The sequence below is a fragment of the Dipteris shenzhenensis genome, chromosome 8 (genome assembly GCF_047967505.1).
Source record: "Dipteris shenzhenensis isolate YYH24624 ecotype China chromosome 8, Dip_SZ_1.0, whole genome shotgun sequence".
Taxonomy (NCBI): Eukaryota; Viridiplantae; Streptophyta; class Polypodiopsida; order Gleicheniales; family Dipteridaceae; genus Dipteris; species Dipteris shenzhenensis.
In genome coordinates this window covers 28,394,450-28,412,160 of record NC_141603.1, presented here as the reverse complement: position 1 = coordinate 28,412,160, position 17,711 = coordinate 28,394,450, and positions in this window count along the sequence as shown.

Below are 17,711 nucleotides of genomic sequence, written 5' to 3'. Positions count from 1 at the left end.
GGGGAGAGAGATGGATTGGGGGGGCAAGAGATGCAGGGAGGGGTGCTGCAAGGACGCGGGGTAGCCCGCGCCTTACTATGGCAAGCTATCACGCTATTGCATGCAGCTCAACCCCAACACCGAGAGGGGGAGGTAGCAAGGCGAGAAGTGGAGGAGAGGAAGGTCGGGCGGGGGCGGGGGTGAGGGGGAGGGTGTGGAGCAACTAGGGGGAGGGGGGCAGGAGAGCTCGAGCGAGGAGTTTAACCTGTATTGATGAGTTGGCTAATGGGACTGGGAGGTAGCATCTTTGTCGCTCTGAAGGGGGATGTTGGATATTGTCGAAGCATGTAGTGTGAACATGTTTCTAGGTTTGTCCGTAAGTGTTAAAGGGTTGTTGTGGCTTAGTAGGTGCACCAATGTGAACATGTTTCATTTGGTAGGTGGCTAGGTGTGTGTATTACATCATCTTTGAGGTCAATGAGGTGTGTGAGAAGAAAAGGCATCCTTGCCTATAAAACGAGGCCCTTGTTGTACTTGTAGATGAATAAAATCCATTCCTTGCCTCACTCTTGTCTCCATCATGTAGCCTTCCTTTGACTTCCAACAGTCGGTGCGCAAGATATTGTACCAATGATTTTCTTACGTGTGGAAGATTGATTATGGGGGAGGTGAGGCATAATTCAGGAAGGAATGGCTATTTTGGATAAGTTATAATGGGTGTTTTTATTGCCGAAAGTGGGTTGATGGTCGAAGGGGAGGCTAAGGAGTGATCAACGGGGATTGTCAAAGATTAAGGGTGCAGAGGTGGAAGAAGTTGAGTCGAAGGAGGGTTGGATTTTGATAGAGCGGCTAAGGAACTTGATGGAATCAAAGATGAGGCTAGTTGGCTGCTCGAAGAAGAGAGTGTTGGCGAGGTGGCCATAGATGGAGGAGTGGAGGGTTGGCTCTCAGCAGTGAGGCTAATGAAGAGGATGATGTCGAAGAAGAGGCTTTCTCTAATCTTCAGTCCGATGGATGGCCAAAAGAAGAAGGGATTGATTTAATTCTAGGAGACCATGGCAAGGAGGGAATTAAGGATAGGTTGGTTGTCTTGTTTGAGAAAGGGTGACTGGCTTCAAAGTTGATTGATGAATAGGCTATGAGGATGATGCTGGAAGAGGAATAGAAGAAGTAGACTATTGTGTCCAGGAGATTGATTTAATTCTAGGAGACCATGGCGATGAGGGAATTAAGAATAGGTTGGTTGTCATTGTTTGAGAAGGGGTGATTGGCTTCATAGTTGATTGATGAATAGCCTATGAGGATGATGTTGGCAGAGGAATATAAGAAGTAGACTCTTGTGTTGTTTATGTTCTTTTTTTGCTAATATTTGTCTTTCAAAAGTGGCTTGAGGCTCAAAGGCTCTTTGTCTACATCCATTACTTGCAAGAGCTCTTCATTCATTTTCCTCAACCAATGCTTGGTGCTGATGTATGTTGTTGTTTGAGTACTTGTCCTTCACCTCTAATAGCTACTCTTTGCCAACCTTGATCTTATCGGGGAGATTTGTTGTCCATGTCCAATCCATATCCTCATTGAGCTCTTCTGCGAATGTCCTCCACCAGTTATCCTTCAGAATTTGAATTGGCTTCTCAATCTGTACCTTATGAAATTTTGTTGCAAGTCCCACTAGCTTTAATTTGTGTACCTTACAAAATTTCATTGCAGGTCCCACTAGCTTTAATTTATGTACCTTACGAAATTTTGTTGCAGGTCCTACTAGCTTTAATTTGTCTTCGGCAGTCTTTTTGGGTTTCCTTAGAACTTTGTTGGCTTCTTCAAGCTTTGTCTGGGCTTCCTTGAGTTCATTGACCAACCTTTGAACTTCTTTGCTCAATTGGAGGAGTCTTCTTTGAACTGCAGCCTCTGTCTCATAACTTTTTTTCTTTCTTTTTGTAAGCTCTCAATTTTTTATGTCGTCCACTTCATTTTGAAATCATGGTATCCTATAGGCACCCAATTTCTTACAACAAAGGCGAGATCTCGAACTAAGCCAAGGGTAGCATCCCATTCATTATCAAGGAATCGCTTTGCCTCCTCTAAGTTCGGTGTTTTCTCTCTTTTTCCTGGTTTTCTTCTTCTCTCTCTCTCTTTCTTTTCTTCTTATTATTTTTCTTTGCTCTACTTTTCTTCTCTTGCTTGCTTGTCTTTTTGTCCTTCATGCTTTTTCCAGACTTGTTGTCTTCTTGTTCGTATGTTCTAAAGTTTCTTCGAGGGTCTTTCTTCTTCTTCAGTTCTTAAGAGCTGCTCAATTGGATCCTCCCTTGTGTCAGCTATTGCCAATAGACATAGGTGTGGTCCTACTCTAGACTAAGTCTATCTTCAAATGATTATCTGCTCCTTTTGGAGCTTGATAGGTTACTTTGGCATTCTTCAATTTCACTATCATCTTGATTCTATACAGTGAAATATTGGTGTCAAGGTGCTTTAGAAGCAGTTTTCCAATGATGAACAAAAAGAAGGATGTAAATGTTGATTCCAAAAGGTGGGATATGAAATATCCCTGGCCTTTGCATTCCACCTTGTTGTCAAAGAGGTATGTGATTTGCTTCGTTTGGGAGCTCGTGGCCTTCATCTCCAAAGTTGCAAGTATTGAAGATGCATGCGATCGTAACTTCATCGATGGAGACCTTTTGGCCTTTGAAGGTGAATGAATAGTCCGTTGTGTTGTAGGTCGTGCTAATGGAATGAGCCTTGGTGGGATTGAATTGTTTAATCCATGGCAAATCTTTCCTCTAATTTTGTGAAGGTACTTATTATTGCTTTCAAATTTGGGAACCAAGTTGAGCTTTTGTCTTTTTTTTTGGGAGTGTGATAGTTTTTATATATTAAAGAAAGATTTTTACATAATTTCTTCTAAATTATAGTTGGATGTGCCAACAAATATATGAGACTTTAAAAAATCCCATGTCGATAGTAGCTCCAAGAATAGTAGAAGAGATAGTAACATCGAAAAAATATGGAAAGAGGAGAGGAGAAGAATGGAAATGTAGAGAGAGGGCACAGCTAGAGAGCACACCACAAATGACTAAATGTACACTAGATTTAGTTGAATATACAAACCCCTATAGGGTTAGGATTAGGGTTTCCAACCTTTGTGCCTTTCAGCACTCTTTTGGTTAGTGTTATGCACATGTGATAATACATGATGTTGAGATGACTCCTCAACGCCTTCCCTCAAGATCAACATCGTGAAGTAGGCCTTCCCTCAAGATGATGACAATGGGGAATCGAAGAAGGAATGAACATTATGTTATATCACAATGGAATGTCCTTCCTCTTAGTCAAACCAAGAGCTTGTCGATGCTTCTCAAAAAGCTCTTTCCCAAGTGGTTTGGTAAAGATATCTACAACATTCTCTTTGCTGTCACAATGTTGCAGTATGATGTCACCAAGTAATACTCTTTCTCTGATGAAGTGCACTTTAACATTAATGTGCTTTGTCCAGGAGTGATGTGTTGGATTCTTGGCTAATGCTTGAGCCGATTGATTATCATGGTATATTGTTGTTAGCTTTGAATCATCAAAGAAATCAGTTTTTGACAATAATCTTGTGACCCATATAGCCTCACATGTAGCTGTTGTGAGTGCCCTATAGTCTGCTTATGTTGAGGACAAATAAACAGGCTTCTTGTTTGACAACTATGATATAGCACCTTGACCAAGGAAAAATGCATCTCCTGCATAGTCAGTGTTAAAACATCCATGCAACCTTGGATGACTACCTCTATACTCTATTCTTGATGTATCTCAAGGCTGTTTGGCTACATTCCACTGAGATTGCTTTGGATTTGCCATAGACTATGCAAGTGAATTACTGCATAGCAAATATATGCCCTCATGATAGTCAGAAATATAAGAGATCCGATGAGCTACTGGTGGTATTTGTCATTGACTATAGGCTTATTTGGATTGTTGGTAAGTATGTTCCATGGGAGTGATTGCAATCTTGCAATCTACAACATGAAACTTTTTTAGGAGACTATACACATATTTTTGCTGGCTCATGAAGGTGTTGTCTGAGTCTCCCCAGAACTCAAGACCAAGACAATAGTGCATAAGTCCAAGATCTTTCATGTCGAAATCAGTAGATAAGTTGTATTCGCAGATTGGTAAAATTCCTTTGTCTATGCAGGATGGGAAAAAGAAATACTTGTCTGATGTATTTCATGTCTCGAATATCACCAAGAACCTGGTTTTTGTTGGTCAAATGGTTGAGCAGGGCTTGCAAGTCAAATTTAATCCTCATGGATTCTTTGTTGAGTAATAAAGGTTGCTTGATAGCAAAAGGGAAGAGGAAAGGCAGGATGTTTACGTTGAATGTGGACATGCCTGAATTGAGTGCAGCAATGTTTGCACATGGGACCGTTGTAGTTGTAGATATTGATATCTGTCATAAACGCATTGGTCATGTTAATGTACAACGACTTAAATTAATGCAAGCCCAAAATATTAATGCAGGATTACTTAAGTTGAAGGTTGTGGAAATGCATAAGGTACGTGAAGCCTCTCAATTTGGAAAACAAGCATAAAGCAACAATATTCATGCAGTCATACCCCACAGCAAAATGGACTTGCAGAAAGGAAAAACACGCATATTGGAGAGGTATCTCGTGCCATACTCAACGTAAAAGACCTGCTAGATTATTATTGGGCTGAATTAGTTGCTACAGTAGTCTACATAATGAATAGGACTCCTAATGTAGCAATACATGGCATGACGCCAGAGGAGAGGTATATTGGTAGGAAACCAGGTATTTCTCATTTGAAAGCTTTTGGTTGCATTGCTTATGTTCATGTGCCAAATGAGTTGAGACCCAAGTTGGATCCAAAAGCTGAGAAGTGCATCTTTATTGGTTATTCTCTGCAGCTGAAAGGGCATATATGCTATAACCCTTCTACTCATAAGTTTATAGTGAGCAGAGATGTTTTTTATGAGATGAGCAGCTGGTATAAACCAGTAAATGTGATTGATGATGTAGATGCACAAAATGGTAATGCTGCACAGAATTCAAAGCAGCAGTCACAAAATATTAGTGGACCTGTAGTGTCCTTTAGCAATGGTTCACATACTTCACCATGGACGCGTAGATTAGGAGAATCTCCTCAAAGAAATGCAGATAGTGGTATGCAAGTATCACAAAAAGAAAAATAGAAAGTAGATCAGCCCATGGTCGATGTGAATGCAGGTCACTCTTATGCGGATGGTGAATCCAGTGCCTCAGAACAGAGCATTAAGGATGAGTTGGGTATTCCTTCTATTGTTACACCTGGAGTAAGGAAGACCAGGGATGTTTTGAGAGCACTTGGTAGTGAGCCTACTTTGTGTAGGTCTATCAGAGCTAGGTATCCTATGGATAGGTTGAAATATGATGGATTTATAGCCATTCAATATGCCTATATGGTCAAAGTGATACAGGAACCAGAACCCACTTCTTTTGAGCAAGCCATGGGAAAACAAAAATGGGAGAAAGCCATGGATGAAGAAATGGATGTTTTGGAAGAAATGCTACATGGGAATTGGTGCCTTTGGCTAAAGACAAGAATGCAATTGGCTGCAAGTGGGTTTATAAGGTGAAGCACAATGCAGATGGTTTTGTGAACAGATACAAGGCAAGGTTAGTTGTCAAGGGGTATGCACAGACATATGGCATTGATTATGAAGAAACATTTAGTCCGGTTGCAAGGATGGCAACCGTAAGAGCAGTCATTGCTATGGCTGCATCAAAGGGATGGTCTTTACATCAGATGGATGTAAAGAATGCTTTCTTGCATGGTGATTTGCAAGAAGAGGTCTATATGAAGCAGCCACTAGGTTATGTTAATGCAGTTCATCCCGAGTTTGTTTGCAGGCTGAAAAAGGCTTGTATGGCTTGAAGCAAGCACCCAGAGCATGGTCTGACAAGATAGGATAGTATCTTGTCAGTATTGGCTTTCAGATTTCCAAGGGAGATTTCTCACTTTTTGTGAGAAAAACAGAGAAAGGTCTTATGCTGCTTGTCATTTATGGTGATGATTTGATCATCACAAATGATAGTGATGAAGATGTCCTTCATGTGAAAATGCTATTGAAGCAAAAGTTTGAGATGAAGGATTTGGGAGAGCTGTGTTACTTCTTGGGCATTGAGGTGATTAGATCCATAAGTGGGATATGGCTCTTGCAAAGGCAGTATGGATTGGACATGTTGTCCAAATATGGGATGACAGGCTGTAAGCATATTTCAGTTCCTTTGGAGCAGAATGTGAAGTTGAGCGTAGATGCAGGTGAGCTTCTGGAAGACCCTACTATGTACAGACGCATAGTAGGAAGTTTGATTTATATGACTATTACCAGGCCAGACTTGAGCTATGCTGTTGGTTTGGTAAGTCAGTTTATGCAGGCTCTAAGAAAACACATTTGGATGCGGCTAGACGCGTATTGAGGTATGTGAAGTCCACATTGCAGTATGGACTATTTTATGAGACTCGGGTTCAGATACAGTTGCATGGATACACTGATGCTAATTGGGCTAGTAGTATTTTTGATAGACGATTTACCAGTGGATATGTGTTCTCTTTTAAGACTGCTGCAGTCACTTGGAGCAACAAGAAATAGCCTACAGTTGCCTTGTCGAGCATAGAGGCTGAGTACAGAGGTGCAACAATGGCTGCATGTGAGGTAGCTTGGTTGCCTAAGCTACTTTATGATATGCATCAATCTACAGATGGGCCAGTTGTCATTTATTGTGACAACATGAGCAATATACACTTGGTAAATAACCCAGTCTATCATGCTAGAACAAAGAACATTTACATGCATTATCACTATGTGCCGGAGAAGGTTCTACTAGGTCTTATTGATCTAGTTTATGTCAGCACAGAGGATCAGGTAGCTGACATATTCACGAAGGCATTGGGCACAGAGAAGCTGCGCAAGTTCAAAGACTTAGCTGAGTTTGGTTTGAGACCCACATATAGGGTTCATCTATCCTTTTGTACAAGAGTTCTTTTCGCTTTCACAACTAAGAAGAGGAAAATTGTTTTCAGCCTCCACCTTTGTGTGGATCCCCCCATTGTGTATGTGAGAAAGCCATAAGTGAGACTCCTTCCTTCTCTCCCACTCTCTTCACATGGTGTAGCAGGCAAGACATTTGGTACCCATTAGCTTCCGCCATGTCGAGTTCCAGTCCAGATCAACCTTTGCACATGGGTTTTGCCTTCCACCAAATTGAGAGGATGGCTACCAGACTCAAAATAGGAACTACAGGATGTAGGCTCAAAAATTTGGTGACAGGTGTTGCAGGAACACCACAAAGATAAAGATGATATGCCTTCCCTCCAAAAGCAGCCACAATTTAAAGATCCATCGCACCCTATAAGTCAAGTTGAGAAAGTATCGTAGTCTCAGCATCCACTTATAGATTTTGACTTCAGGCCAGATATTCTTGATGCTCAATCCCAACCGATGACTAACACAGCCACCACCAGTGTAGGTCCTTTTTCTACTACTCAAAAGACCATGCCTTCTCTCCCTTCCTTTGCCTTTCCATATGGGGAAGTAGTACATTTTTTATTTGGACCAACATTTGACTCTGCCGACAATTACCTACAAGCAGTCCAAGCTAATGAAGAGGTAGTCCACGACATGGAATTTCAGTTTGTTGATGTTGTTAACATGCTGACCTATCAAATGAAAAACCTGTTGCTAAGAAAACAGGATCATTTGGCACAACAAAAGAACCTCGCCACCCAGCACCTGCACAGTTTACATTGGTATCAGTCAAAGATTTACATGGCTGAAATGGACAAGTTGATGGTAGAAGATCTACAAAAGGAAATGACTACAAGATTGACATTAGCCCGCGAAGAAGCATACCAAGCCCAATCATAGGTTACTGCTCTTCAAAATGAACTGACAGTCGCCCAAGCAAGGATCCAATAGCTCGAAGCAGAGTTACAACCTCAGACAATATCCTCTGCTAGCCGCCTGGAACAACTTCGAGTAGAAAAAGACCGAAAGCTCCTCAGTAAGGAACTAGAACACATGGCAATGCATGACAAGGATAATAAGATCATCAATGATCTTCAACAACAGGTTGTCCAGTTGGAATGTGATGGACATTCTTATAGGTCGCAGATGTTGACATTCATGTAGAGACCAATGCTCTAGCCATAGGTGGACACATGCCAAGAGGGGGAGTTTGAGCGGCTCTGCACAACCACCACATGCATCACATTGCATACACTTGATCCAAGGTTAATCGATGGTACATTCAATTTTTTCTATTATGCACTTGTATATTCTTCTCTTCAAGACCACATCAACCTCATGGAAGAACTTCCCCCACACAACTTCCAGATAGTGCTAGATAAATATTCTCCACACACTTATCCCATCCTAGCAGTGGCCTTTTTTAAGGGTGACCTTACATTAAAAAATCCCAATGAAATCTTTCTATTACCCTCCCACCCCATCATTCTTAATTTTCATGGGTGGTGCCATATTTTTGAGGACTCCCATCTTTTTGGGGATGATGACGGTTTTCTAGAACTCTATAAGCTGAATACCTTAAGGGACTTCCCCTACACACTAGAAGGTTTTGGCTGGTTGCAAGGGCTATTGAGATATCGAGCTCCACTCGTGATATGCCAGGGTGACTGTTGTGCATTTTTGTCATCGACTTGTTAGCTTCAAATGCGGTTGGTACACCGCCCATGAATAATAGCTGGATGACAGCTATCTTTATGTACTCTAGTTAGTGGCTCAGTTAGTATGCCACCTTAGTTAGCTGAGCTTGGTTTGAGACCCACATATAGGGTTCACTTATTCCTTTTTTACTTAGAGAGAGTTCTTTTGGCTTTCACAACTAAGAAGAGGAAAACTGTTTTCAGCCTCCATCTTTGTGTGTATTCCCCCATTGTATGTGAGAAAACCACAAGTAAGACTCCTTACTTCTCTCCCACTCTTTTCACATGGTATCAGAGCTCGGTTCATGGTAAGAAGCTCAAGAAAGCAAACCAAGTTCGCGGTGTCTTGGTAAGAGGATCAATGTTGCTTTCCTTCTTCGAGTTTGGGAGCAAATCTTTGCAAGTATCAAAGTCGGAAAGTGCAAGAGTGTGCTGTCTCAGATTAGGATGCCCTTTATCATGTGGCAAGAGGGCAGTATATGCTGCGGGAAAGGGCAAAGCCCATAGTGATATTATTTTTTTGATTCGAGGCCATTTCGAGGCCCGTTTTGGTGGCAAAAGATTTTCGTAGGCACTCAGAAAAGCACCTTGTTTTGTTGTGCGACCACTATTCTACAGGTCAGTGAAAAGTTGCCACAGAAATTGCATCCTATGCCTATGCACAGAGACATTGGGAGTGACAGAATCATTGTTATTGCATGTTGATGCAAAATCGTTGCTAGGAAGTGACTATGTGGTCAAATACCACTTTCGTTAGTTTTGCAGATTTTCCCTTGTGAGGCAAAAGTTTTGTTTTTGCAGTGACATAATATTTTTGCTGTGTCTTGGAATGATGTCTGATGCTCTTTCACAGATAGTCATTGAAAAGCTTGACAAGAATAGCTTGCAAGCGTGGAAGTTTAGAATGATGAATTTCCTTAAGGGAAAAGGCTATTGGGAGTTCATTACTGGAGCTAAACAAGAACTAGTTCTTCCTAATGTTCCCAATCAACAGGAGTTGCAGGCATTTAAAGGCTGGCATGAGAAAGCCATAAAAGTTATGTATTGGCTCTCTATCAGTATTTCAGATTGTATGATTGTGCATATTTAGGATGCAAGCATGCCGAAGGAGGCATGGGATACCTCGACAAAAATGTATAGCACAAATATGCAAGCCAGGAAAATGCAGCTCAAGCACAAGCTGCATAATGTGCAGAGAGAAAATATGAGCATCAATGACTACCACATGAAGGTGAAGAAGATTGCAGATGCACTTGCTTCCATTGGATCGCCAGGGGAAACTAGCCCAATCAGCATCAGTGTATCCATATAGCTGTATCTGAACCCCACTCTCATAAAATAGTCCATACTGCAATGTGGACTTCACATACCTCAATATGCATCCAGCCACATCCAAATGCGATTTCCTTGGAGCCTGCATAAACTGACTTACCAATCCAACAACATAGCTCAAATCTGGCTTGGTAATAGTCATATAAATCAAACTTCCTACTATGCGTCTGTACATAGTAGGGTCTTCCAGAAGCTCACCTACATCTGCACTCAGCTTCACATTCTGCTCTAAAGGAACTAAAATAGGCTTATAGCCTATCATCCCATATTTGGACAGCATGTCCAATCCATACTACCTCTGCAAGAGCCATATCCCACTTGTGGATCTAATCACCTCAATGCCCAAGAAGTAACGCAGCTCTCCCAAATCCTTCATCTCAAACTTCTGCTTCAATAGCATTTTCACATGAAGGATATCTTCATCACTATCACCTGTGATGATCAAATCATCAACATAAATGACAAGAAGCATAATACCTTTCTCTGTTTTTCTCACATAAAGCGAGAAATTTGCCTTGGAAATCTAAAAGTAAATAGTGACAAGATATTATCCTATCTTGTCAGACCATGCTCTGGGTGCTTGCTTCAAGCCATACAAGGCTTTCTTCAACCTGCAAACAAACTCAGGATGAACAGCATGAACATAACCTGGAGGCTGCTCTATATAGACCTCTTCTTGCAAATCACCATGCAAGAAAGCATTCTTTACATCTATTTGATGTATGACTATCCCTTTGATGTAGCCATAGCAATGACTACTCTTACGGTTGCCATCTTTGCAACCAGACTGAATGTTTCTTCATAATCAATGCCATATGTATGTGCATACCCCTTGACAACTAATCTTGCCTTGTATCTGTTCACAGAACCATCTACATTGTGCTTCACCTTATAAACCCACTTGCAGCCAATTTTATTCTTGTCTTTAGGCAAAGGCACCAATTCCCATGTAGCATTTGCTTCCAAGGCATCCATTTCTTCATCCATGTCTTTCTCCCATTTTGCTTTTCCCATGGCTTGCTCAAAAGAAGTGGGTTCTAGTTCATGTATCACTTTGACCATATAGGCATAGTGAATAGTTGTAAATCCATCATATTTCAGCCTATCCACAGGATACCTAGCTTTGGTAAACCTACGCAAAATAGGCTCACTGCCAGGTGCTCTCAAAACATCCCTGGTCTTCCTTACTCTACGTGTAACAACATAAGGAATACCCAACTCATCATCAGTGCTCTGCTCTGAGCCATTGGATTCACCATCCACATAAAAGTGACCTACATTCACATCAAACATGGGCTGATCTACTTTCTCTTTTCCTTTTTGTGATACCTGCATACCACTATCTACATTGCTTTGAGGAGATCCTTCTGATCTCAATCTGCCTGTCCATGGCAAAGTATGTGCACGCACCTCAACTTAGGTGTTATTGAGTTGCATGCAAAGTGGCATGTTCATTGGATGAGTACTTGATCGGATAACTTCTCCCACCAATAAATTAAGTACTAATTAAAAATTATAATAAATGAGTAGATTATTAAAAAGAGACTAATATTTATGTAATTGTTGCTACTGCAGCTTGCTTGCAAAGGACTCTCACAAAGGAGATGGCTATAGATTTTGTTCTAGGGATGGATGTGATTTTATGTAGTAAAAGAGAAGTAGTTGCATTTGCTACAATCCATGATAGTGATCCCAATTGAGTTTGCCACTTTCGAAGACTTGGCGAAGATAAGGTGGCAGTTATTGTATCAAAGATTCTTAGTGCACATGTTGAGCTAAAGTATAAATGTGGAGATATGGAAACACTTGGAGATGTTATGCCCTGCAATACATCCAACAAATCATTTATAGCATGGGACAAAGATGAGACTTATGCAACAGATATTATCAAGAATACAAAGTGCACCACCTTGGATTTTACTATAGCTTTTTTTAGAGCCACCCCAAATTTGCTAAAAGACCATGAAAAAAAGGTTTAAAGATGTTTAGAGATATCTGGGATCTTGGCATTAACTGTTCACTACCAATCCACACAATTTCATGTCATTATTCAATTTCTAGTAGTGAAAGGATGATGAGACGAATGCTTTAGACAGAATCAAAGAATATTGGCCCTCAAGTAGAGCTCTAAGACCCTGTAAAGACTACAAAGCCTTTGCTTTGGAATCAAGTAAGCCTTTGCACAAGTGCTCATTAAAAGACTTTATATCTCCAGTCTCTCAATGGCCTACTGCAGAGATGCACAAGCAATGGATTCGACTGGCTCCTCTAGACAATGAGATACAAGGCAAAAAGGGTTTGGAGGGCCAACCCTTCTTTTATGCTTAATCTAATGCTATGGGGGGTGATCTCTTGTAAGATGCTTATCAAGGATAGACTTGTCGCGTGCAACCTCAAAATTTATCCAATATGTCCTTTATGCAAGAAAAGAAAAGAAACTCACATGCATCTATCTTAGGGGTGCCTAACAATCCAAGCAATTTGGTGGAAAGTTTGCAGATAGCTTGAATGATTCTCTATTTTCATCCTGCCAACATGAAGAAGTGCCTTGCTCGGTGATAAAGGAAAATTGAATGAGGCTTTATATGTAGTGTGGCAAATAACAAGGGTGATAAATATCTTGAACATTTGGAAACATGGCAACATCATGATCTTCAAGAGAGCATGTGGTAGTGATACACTCTGCAAGAAGGCCCTCAATGAGTTGGTCAGAATCTTCACCAACTTTTGTTAGTCATTGACTAAGCCTCTTACTAAAGCCTACTTGAATCAAAAGGCAACTAACTACTATTTCTACTCATCTCAATTTTGTTTCTTAATTGATACTATATACTACCATTTAAAAAAAGAAGAAGATGTCTTCCAAATACCAATAACATGAAACTACAAAATATCTTCACCAATTCTTCCTTGCAGGCCTTATGACTGTAGTCCATTTTGATAAAAAGTCACTGCTTTGGAATCATGCTCATGGTAGTTTTGTATATCAAGTTACATATTTGAGCAAGTAGAGCCATTTTGTAGTACTATGTATTAATTACAATTAATATATATCTCAGAACTCTATTTAAATGTAGTTTGCTTAATTAATATAATGTACCAATAAGAAATATGTCCCACAATATGAGAAACTGGAATGCAACCAAACTTCAAGATGCACACACAAGATTACTAGTACACAATATAATTTAAACCAATCCTCTATATTGTTCCACTTGAAAAAACTTTCAAAGGCATTCGCTGAATAATCTAAGCAACATGTGAAAGACTTAGAATAGAACAATATATGATTTTGAGAAGATGACATTTGATCACCACTCAAAAGTCTACTTTCAAAAGTATTCCAAATGACAATTGAAATATTGAAAAAAAAGCCTATGAACATTCCATCCATAAGTCAAATATAAAAAGTTCTCAAAATCCCAAGTGCCCATTGAAATATTTAAATGCACACAACATCAAGAAAATGTACACCTAGATCATGGACAAATCTCAAGACTAACTTAATACCTTTACATCACCACTTCGCAAAGAAGGCGAGACTCATAAGTATGTTCTGCAAACTTTGCAGAAGTACATTTGCTCACTTTTTCTAATTTTGATTGTCTTAAAATTGTGGGATTGTCTCCAATTCCTAAATATTTTTTTTGGCCATTTCACTACACAAAGAGAGTATGCTTTGGCATTTTTCCTCCCTTGTTATACAAAGGACAAACATAGGAGCAATAAAATCATCACTATAGTCAACTTATAATCTTGAAACATGGTAATGTTATGAATTTCAGTTAAAACGAGGTGGGGAGGCCACTAAGGCCTTGCCTTTTGGAGTGTTAGCGTAGGTGTAAATGTTATTGTGCATTATGTGCACATGTATGCTATGAAATGGTTTGGCCAATATGCAAAAGAGGTACGTTCTTGTTTGTTGAAGTTGTCAAGGTTGCTCCACATATGGTCTAAATGAGAGTCGTAAGTTGGTGGTACTTTGAATTCTAAGTTGAAGCAAAAGTAGTCCATCATGGTTTGTAGATTTGTTGATTGTGGTGAGAGGTATCTATTCTCAAGTCACTACTATGGCCTTGCTTTCAATAAGGTGGCACAATCACTAACTCCCCATTTAGAGAAAATGTAGCTTGAACATATATTACGAAAGAAATTTACAATAACTTGTAGAAGGGAAACTAAAGGTGTAAATTGGAAGAAAAGGAAAAGATAAAAATGTAAGAGGGCATTCCCACGCCATGGAAATGATCAACATATTTCCACAAAAGGAAAAAGGCAAAATGATCAACCTATTGAGTTGGGAACTTAGCCTCAAAAAATCAATAAGAGAAGGAGGTGCCCTATCATCGGTGTTTAGGCCGATGTTAAGCTTCATTATTAGCCTCCTAGATTGTAGGACCTCTTCCAACTGGTGGCAATCAATTGTGCGCGAACTTGCCAACTCCATTTTGTGCCAATTTGTGCAGTGGAATCACTTCTAGCAAGCTTCGTCTCACCACGAAAGAGCTTCACTCATAGTTGTGTCACAACACTATAGTTTCAACCTTCGGCAAAATAGCCGTCACTTCGAATCTTCCGTCAACCAGAATAATGTATGAGTCTGATCCTTGAGGTGATGATCGGATTGTGTAAGTGAAAACAAGGTAGATGAGTGAAAAGAGAAAAGATGAAAGAGGGGATGGACCATTAAATATGAGTGGAGACGTAGCCATTTTGGCAAGAGATCCTCATTTAAATACCATCACATGCTTTAATAAAGGTGGTGTCATACAGGCTAAATGACAATATAATTCACTAACCCTCGTGTAAGGCCAAAAATTTGATCCACACAAAGTGATAAAGTTGTTCAAGATCTGCACAAAGAGACAAAAATTTGGACCTAAAATTCATTATAATGACATAAACTATCACTAATCCTAACATTAAACATTAAATAACCTCCATGTATCTTAGATCCCTATACCGTTTAAAATGCCTCTGCTTCTTGGCTTTTCAAAAAGCTCAACAGCCTTCGCTATTCCAAACGCTTGGTTCTCAAACCCCTTGAACAAGCTTGTGCACAGCTCCGATTGCAGAGCGATTTTCAGCAGACTCGGTGGCGGATCCGTTGCAAGGCTGAGCTTGAATTCACTGGAATGCTTACCGGCACAGACGCTTACCGCTTCCTTGACATAGTCCACCGCAGTTTGGAGAAGCGGAGGAGTGGCCGTTACATCCTCGTAGGAGCCTGTCTCCGCCACTGTTTGCTGGGCGTTCTGGAGCTCGAGCTCCTCGATCTGCTGTGTTGAGGCCTTTTTGAACTGCCAGTTTTTTTTGATTCTGGCAGGACCGAAGTTGTAACTGGCATTGCTGTCGAAAAGTCCGGAGCTCCTCATTTTTTTGCTTCAAATACTCCAATTCATTCATCACAATGTGTTCTGTTTGACCCTCTTTCCTCATCTCGTGCCCTCTCTGCAAAACGGTCCTGTAATTTTTCTGGCTGTCTTCGTGGTGCCCGACCTTCTCATGCTGGTCCACCGCAGATTCAATGCCCTCAGGCTCGCATCCTAGCATACTTTGAACTTGTGCACCGATTTCTTTCATTCCTGAGGCACGGTGGCTTACTTCATCGGGACTGCTGTGTTCCTTCGGTGGCGTCTGATGCCTGAGTGTGTCCTTTGGTGGCGCCTGTTGCCTGAGTGTGTTTGCGTCATCAGATTTCTCTTCACTCATGCTGCTCTGATAAGAACCGTCGTGAAACAGATCCAAGTTCCAGCAGTGGGCTCAGGCTTTGAAAGAGGATGGGAATTTTCGTCTACCATCATGCTCTCCGTGACAGATGATACAAGCTCTCGGTGATCATCTCTGTGTGTAAGGACCACAGTTTCGTCAGTGGGGATCAAGTCGACATCTTTAATAAGAAAACATGAATGTTGCGAGTCCATGAGGGACAGGAAAACTCGGACTCTGCAAATGACGATTGGGAGAGCCGGGGTATAGACTATAGTGAGTGAGTATACCATGTATTGAGCAGAAATGGAAATAAAGAGTGCAGGGGAAGTTCGGTCACGAAAACTCCGTTCTCTGAGCACAGCCTCCCATCAATGCGACCCCATGAACGACGCAAATCTAATCTACTTTGACGAGTGGCGGGTGAATCCAGCGAGTGGCAAGTGCTCACTCTCGCAGAATTGCGTGCACATCACTCTTCATTTTTCGTGAAATTCACGTCAGGAGAAAATTCTCCTCCCTCTCCCTCCTCCTCCTCCTCCCTCTTCCTCTTCTTTTTCTTCTTCTTCTTGGGGGTAGCCATAGCAATGGCCCCCTTTTGGCAAAGCTTAAAAATATGAATATTTGGAATTTGAATATTCCATTGGTCCACGTGGTGATTAATGAAGTGTACTATAAATTTGCATGCCCAGTTCTGCATGGTGCATGCACCGAGGCGTTTTGGTCCACCGGCTCCATGGTGTTCTCCTCCCGAAGAAAGATGGCATGAATGGAAAATACATACGGGTAGCTATTCACCTGCAAATGAGTGGATAGATCTTTTTTTTCCGTTTTCGATCTCGTGCATGCTCCATGGTGTTCTCCTCCCGAAGAAAGATGGGATGAATGGAAAATACATACGGGTAGCTATTCACTTGCAAATGAGTGGATAGATTTATTTTTCCCGTTTTCGATCTCGTGCATGCTCCATGGCGGGACCTGCTCTGCTTCTACCTCCTCCCGTTTGCGTTGTTGCGTTCTCTACGGTGGAACCCTGTTTGCTTGATGCTTCGAATTTCATATTTCCTCTCATCTCATGTTTCTCGCATGCTCCATGGTTGGACCTCGACTTCTGGTCTCGTCCCGTCTCCGGTTTCTTGCATGCTCCATGGCTGTAGCCTAACTTCTGCTCTGCCTCGTTTGATTACAAGGATCTAATTATTCTCTGCATTCAATTGAAGGAAGGTTTCGGCGGTATTTTGGACCCTGGCTAACAAAAGCTTCGCAGGTTTGCATGCTACCTCCGCATGTTCGTATGCCGAAAAGAACGCATCGCCTCCCAGTCCAAGGTCTACTCCAATGGTGTTAGGTACATCAAGCAAGTCACCAAAGGAAATTATTTCAAAGAATTCTCCAATTAAGAAAACACCATGGCGTTCATTGAAGAGCTCCTTCCTAGAAGTAGCTCAAGAGGCGCCCAAGGTGATTGCATGAATTTGTTTTTCTATTTTAATTTTGAATGCGAAATAGTATTTGATTCGTTTCTTTGTTTTCTTTTGTGTAGTGGAGAAGCTACTTCACAAAAACCCGGACTACGTTAGTTTTAAGTCCACTAATAACCTTTGAAGTGAAGCGTAAAACTTCATCAAGAAAATTCAAACATGAGGAGAAAAAAACTTCCCCACCCAAAAAAGACAATGCTGATGTTATTGTGATAGATTAGTTAGGCCAAGGTCTAGTTTAGAAAGGTCTACATGTTTTGATTAGAACATATTTTTGGGACTTGCTTATTATTGCATATGAAGAAGTTTTATCTTTTATATTATGCAATTTCATTTGTGATTTTTTTTGTAATATGATCATTATAAATATATTATTAAATTTTGTAGCCTCTTAATGTTAAAATTTCTATAATTAATCACTTTGAAATTGTCATTGAAACATTCTTTGTTAGCATGTTAGAATTTCAATGTAATGTAAGAGATATAGGAATGTCAATTGCATAA